Genomic DNA, 6,794 nt, shown 5'->3' on the forward strand with positions numbered 1-6,794 from the left:
ATTTGTCAATTGGTCTATGCGTGAGATTGTATGCTTTGTTGGAGTCATGCATTGAACCATTGTTATAAACTTGATTTTGGACGTGGTGTTCTGACTTTGCCTATTCCATATATTGGAGCAGTGAATTTGGCTTTCTTCTTTTGAATTACAATTTTCCGTTCGGTGGTTGTATAAATACTAAATAGTATATGGAATCTTTGTGAGCTAGTTTTAGCATATAAATTTTGTATTTTGTGTCCCACAAAAGATAAACCTGTTTTGACTGTTTTAAAGTGTTAGTACATTTTAGAAACCAAGACATGAACTTTTTGGCATTCTTCATAATGCTTCTTTTTATCATTGATGCATCCGTCGTTTTTACTTTTGATAATTTTTTCCTTCTTACATTAACCTATTAATCTGTGTAATGTTGGAACTTGTATTTGTAGGTGATTAATGCATGCAAAGAATGCAAATCTCTTTTAGCTGAGCTTTTTCTTTTCCCAAATAAGATTTTTTCTGTGACACGTAGATAGTTGATTTTATATTTACAGCATGATAGCTGCTATCTTCTATAACATTCTCTCTTTTTGGATCTGAGTTATAGTTTGTTTGTTAAGGGTAATTCTTTCATGTGGGGGTTGTTTTGTATAGTTTTTGAGACAGCATGTTTTCTTAGTAGTGTTTTTCTTGCTGCTGATATTAACTACACATGAAACCACCTCGTTGATGCTATAAATCATTTTATTGTCAACTTGTTCTGCTTGGATTTGTTGAATTGGGTAAATAAAGTTTAGTTATGCCTAAAGCTGTACTTGTACTTATGTTCATTTGACAAGGCACCAAAAAGAAGAAAGTCAAAATGAATTCAGATTCAGGAACCAAGCAAGGAAAGCCAGAGCGCTTCTGCCAAAAGGTAACTGGATTATGCTTGCTTCCATTTATGTTCCTATTTGAGCCACTGCAGCTTGAGGATTTACAGAGCTTTTTATTGGTAGTGCTAGTGGAGTTTCAGCCAGCAAATCCAAGAGTGACATTAGAAAATCAGGTAGTAAATCCAAGGATGACGTTAAACCTGGTGGTAAGTCCAAAGATGACAGCCCTAAAATTGTCAAAAAATCAAAGGTTGAAACACCTAAAGCTAGTAGCAAATCCAAAGATAATGTCAGAAAATCAGGAGCAAATCCAAAGAAGCATCCATGATGAAGTCCAAGGATGAGATGACCAAAACAAGCACCAAGTCTAAGGGGGAAACTACAAAAACTGGTGGCAAGAGCAGTGCTAATGGTACTACTGCCAAAGGGAAATCCAGTTCATTGAAGCTACAAGAAAATGAAGATTCTGTGAAAGAGAAATCAGATCATGCGAAGGCACAAGAGAGTGAGACAAAAAGTGGAAGGAAGAGAGGAAGAGTAAATCGCTGATGCTGCAACTTAAACTGATTATCTGTTCCCCAGTGTCTGCTGAGGTAAATATAATCTTATTCACTTTCAAGCTTGGGAGCAGTTCATCCCTCAGCCTGCTTCTTCACTGTGCTAGCTCAGGGTGCCTCTGTATCTGGTAGCCTGTGATTTTGGAATGTCCCCATGTTGTTGTCTGTGGCATTGCATTTTTCTTTTGTAGGGTTTGGAGCAAGAGGGGTGATTTTAGGGTTTGGAGGTTTCTTGTCTCTACAAAGAAAAGAAGAGGAGAGGGGTGAGAGTCTTGTAGTACATGACTGTAGTGAGTTTAGGGCTTCGTTTTTATTCCCTTCATTTCTAAAATTTAAAGTACCTTTTGCAGTTTAGTGTACAATTAGATCAATTATGGTGTTACTATTTATCTTTTACATACCATAGGAGAATTGCAAACATCTCTTGGCTGCTTATCAGGTGAATTGTATTTTGCAATGCATTGCTAGAATTTCTTAGGTTATGTTTGGTTGCAAGCGAAGTGGAAAAGGCCAAGGCTTTGATACTTCGAAGCTAAAGTAGATTAAGGTTTTGTTGTTTGAGCATAAGGTAGTTGGGAAGATGTCCTTTTTGCTGTAAATTATGTTCCCAATAACTTTTCATGTGAAAGACTTTGCCCAAGCTGTAAGTGCAATGTGTTCAATTTTAGTAGCCTTGTAAAATTCAGTAGTTTTAATCTGAGTTGTTTGTCTTTGAGAAATATGATGATGGCTACCAGAGTTCATTTGGTTATGGAAACATGTTATTATTCAACTTAGGCAAACAAGCATTGGAATAATGTTGCTTGCTATATTGTTACATGTATTTTGTTTCATCTTAGTGGTGAAAAGAAGATAACATAGTTGGCTTTATTCAGGGATCTGATTAATATGAGTAGCTAGGTGGGTTGTCAATTGTTGTAGTTTGGGATGCGGTTAGTGTGGCACAATGATCTTTTTAGTCTAACATATGATTGTAGGATTGGCCATTTTCTGGGATGAGTCATCTAATTGGCACTGAGGGTTTTACATAAGCAGTTTCAACTATTTCCCTGTATTTTAAGGAGTTAAATATGAACTTGAGATACAAAAGACATTCTGTTTTGTTTTCAAATTTTCACATCATACATGCTTGTGTTTTTCATCACATATGTTTGCAAGCTAATGCCTGTTCTGTGGTCGTTGGAGTCTTCCTGTCGACTGATTAGCTTCAGCCAAGCCATATATGGAGAGCCACTCTCCTTCGGGTGTCTTGGATGGGCAGGCCATCGAGATCTTCTCTCTCTAATGTGGAAGAAAATTTTGGAGATATCTTCTTACTCGTTTGTGATCAACTCCTCCCCCTGTTCTATAATTTATTTGTTGTTTTCACTCCCAAGAGTTTTGGGAGATTCATTTAAAATAAACCTTTACAGCCTTGGGGGTGGGCGTGGAGATGATCTCCAGGATAATGAATGAGATCACAGATCACGGTCATGTCCCAGAATCAGTTTGACATCCTTGCAGTGATGGGTTGAAGTTCCGTCCAATTTTGTGTCGACTGGTTTACACTTTCAACGCATAGGGAGTGTTTTAAGGAGTTCTCACTCGAGAAGTGATCCCTTTGTATTAAGAAAAATGAAAATTGACACGGCCAAGGAAAATGTTCACAGGAAAATGTAAAAAAAAAAAAAATGAAGTAAGAAAGAAAAAAACACAAAAAAGATCCCTTTGCATGGCCACAACAGGGCTAGGGCCTGTTCTTTAACAAAGAAAATGAATCACAAAAACGAAGCTTAAGTCATTGTTGTGTAGGGGCCGCCAATTCATCACGAAGGAAGAGTGGAAACACCAGAGCTTGCTTATTTAGCATCTATATTGGCAAGAAAATCCACAATAGAGTTAGCACCAGAACTTCATTTATTTGAGACCACACAGTATAAGACACCCAAACCCACAACCCAACTCTCTGACCAACACCAACCGTGTTGGCTTGTTAACTTATGTCAGACTTCCACTGAAGCAGCAGAAATCGAGTCGTGATCTTCTTGAACCCTCGCTACCCCTTTCTATCATACTCTAAAAAGAAAAATCTCTCACTACAATGTAGGGTTTTAGATAATTTCCTTATATGGTAATCAGCCATCAATAAACTTCGAAAGGGAAAATTCAAAGAATTTGCGAAGCAAATGGTATCGTGAGAATCACGAAACTGTGGCTTAAGCCTAAATTATGTACAAGAGAGATAGTGATAGTTCGTTCTCTCCCACTCTCCCAGGCCTACCAGTTTGATTTGCTTTTGTATCTAGCTTTTGGAATCCCTTTTTTGTCTTTCTTTCTCCCCCCTTACTAGCATTAGTAGTGGTGGGGGCAGAATTGTAAAAAAGAGAAGTAGAAACGATGTTAACATGAATTGGATTTTCCATTCCTATTCGCGAGGGTAGAGAATTGTGTTTCTGTAATATCTTTCCATCATATGTTTAATAGAATAATCCACTTTTGGTCTATTTTGTCTTAACACTAAGGGTGTAATAGTAATTCAATCCAAAGAATGAGGGGTATTATCGTTGTTTAAGATTAAAAGCTACCTACTAATTCTATCCGTATTTGAGCTTTCACCAAAGAATAGAATAAGGATTAAGGGGGGATTATCCTTTTAGTGGAAAGGGTATTATTGTTGTTCAACATTAAAAAGAGACTAACTACCAGTGAGATGGGGTTCGATCGGTATTGCTTTGAGTTGACTGAGCTATCTTCTTGTGGTTCTTCGATTGGTTCAAATGTTAAGGGATTTTTGAAAAACTTGGCCCAGCAAGGTTCCAAAGGCTTTGCCTTTAGCCTGACCTAGTTACAGGTTTGGTTGTTAAGAATGTAACTTGCTAGTCTTCCAACTCTATAAAGAGACTAACAGAGAGGGGGAGTCATATTAGAATTTAATTTCTTGTAAAAACTCTTACTCTTTTCTATTTAAAGATAATGAAATCTCACCTCAGGAGGTAAGTTGATTGAGGTTTTCTTGCCGTGGATGTAGGCTTCACAATGAACGCCTAATCACGTTAAATCTTGGGGTTCTTTGTATGAATGTTTATGAAAAATTGTAACAATTGAAATATTTCATCTCGGGCCAAAGCAGCAAAGAAAGCTTTTCTGATGAATTGGTAGCTCAACCTGGTGAAGTCACTGAGAAAATAGATTAAGATCATATATGGAACATTTAATCTCGAGTTCACTAAATAATTCAAATCTAATGAACCGGCCCAAATACCCCACGATTGTTTGTTCTCAAATGCTAACTAGGAGGAGGAGGACTACTTCATAATTGTTGAAGCAACTAATTTATTCTGTGGGTATTTTTAATCCTTTTTGGATTACTAATGTAATACATCATTAATAATCCAAAAATTAATTAAGTTTTAAGAATGTCTTATCATTCAGTTATTTGTCCAAAAACCTGAAATCAAGGTCTTGATTCCTGAAGGCTTTTGAAAGTATGATGACCTTTCATACCTCAATCATACATATATTTTAAACCAATAGTTTTTTTTTTTTGGTAATGAAACCAGTAGTTAATTAATTTAATTAGGGCATGACATCTAAGATTACACTTATTAATCAAAAGCTACTTTCTCTTAATAGATATTCTTATTATTAGCATGACCGCACTTAAGCTCTTCTTAATTGGCTACAACATCTCATTTAAATAGATATATTTTCTTGGACTTCTGCCATATCACTCATAGCATGGATATCTCAATGGACCAAATTTATATTTTGAAATTCTTAATTTGCAATTGAGGCCTTAAAGTTGTAATAGATAAAGAATTATCAGCTCTTTTTTTACAATTTTTCATTTCAAAACCAATTTAAAAATGATGTGTGGAACGCACTTGGGTTGCAAAAATTGACTAGAATTTTATTTTTTCCCCGACAATGGCAAATTTAAGAGACAGGAAGTAGATTGATATGAAGCAATAGTTTAATCTGGAATAGTGATTTCATTGTAGTGAAGCAAATGTGGAAATATTTTTCTGTTAGCTTAGCTTATTTCTATTTCTCTTCTTCATATAAATAGGATAAGCATCCTAAAGAATCATAAAGAATAAAGCTAATTTATAATATGATGGATATATATATATCCTTATGAAGGTTCCATCTTATTGAGAAAGTAAGATGAGCATGCTAGAGTTTATATTTAAGGCTTTCTCCTAACACCTCTATAAGATCAGTATGAGGGCATTAATGTATCGATGATGTGTAAAGATTGAGTCTCTTAACAGGAAAAGTGGAGATGTGATTGGTGGAAGACAATGACATATACCTACATGTTTGGCCACGACAAATTAAGAGGTTTCTTAATGTTAATTCTACTGTTTAACATTCTCTTTCCATCTCTCTCTCTCTCTCTCCTGCATTTTGTTAGATCTTAAATTTCAAATGTCAATGACATAAATTAAGAAACACTATAATGCATGATAAACAATATACAATGGGTACTTAAAGTCAGGAGATGGATGTGGACAAACCAAGCTCTGGATCAAAATGGGAATTTATGCCCTAAAAAATCTTGATTAATATTGCAGGTGTGTTCAGGCCAATCTTGAATATGCATAAAATGCAAATCAGGAGATGAACGAACCTCTTATCAGGTACAGACTCAGAGAAAAGAGAGACAACCCCACCAGTATCTATAAGCCCTCAACTCTAAGGCTCTCCTTTTGCTGGAAAAGGAACTTAATCAAACTCGAATACCAAAGAAACAATGTCATCTTAATGTTAGTCCTGGAAATTCCATTTTGATATAAATATTTGTTAATATGGAAGAAGATCATATGATTAGTTGACCCAACACTCCTAATGTTCAAATTGAAATGATGAGTATTTTCTCACACATACACATGACTTTACTTTAGTAAGCTCCAGTCTAGTTACAGACAGAAGTAAAAAGTTTGTCGAAACCCTCAATGTTTTTTACAAAAGGTACAAGATGAGTCCTTTGGATTTTTTGTGGTCTTTCATATATGTTTGTATTATTGCACTTTATCTACTTCACTGTCATCAAAATAATGATGTATAGCTTAACTGTTTGTTAGCTAGCTAAGTTAGATTCATTTTCCACTCGTTATGGCTACATGTTGGTTCCACTGAGCTAGCTAGCTCTCTTTAATTGCTAAGACAACCATTACAGTAACCAGCAGGCTTGATTGAAGAAACCTGAAAACTTATCTTGAAGTGGACAATACACACAGCAAAGATTCGCTCATTTTAAGGTTGTTTCTTAGAGTATATATTTATATATATAAGATGTAATGTATTTGCATGGGAAGGTTTTTATTTTATATATTTTTTAGTGGTTGGCATGTGATATACACTGTAGCATCCTTCAATGCATGAATAAGACAATGAGATA

Source organism: Hakea prostrata, chromosome 5 (assembly GCF_041222555.1).
Source record: "Hakea prostrata isolate BN-2017 chromosome 5, UWA_Hpros_2, whole genome shotgun sequence".
In the NCBI taxonomy this organism is placed as follows: Eukaryota; Viridiplantae; Streptophyta; class Magnoliopsida; order Proteales; family Proteaceae; genus Hakea; species Hakea prostrata.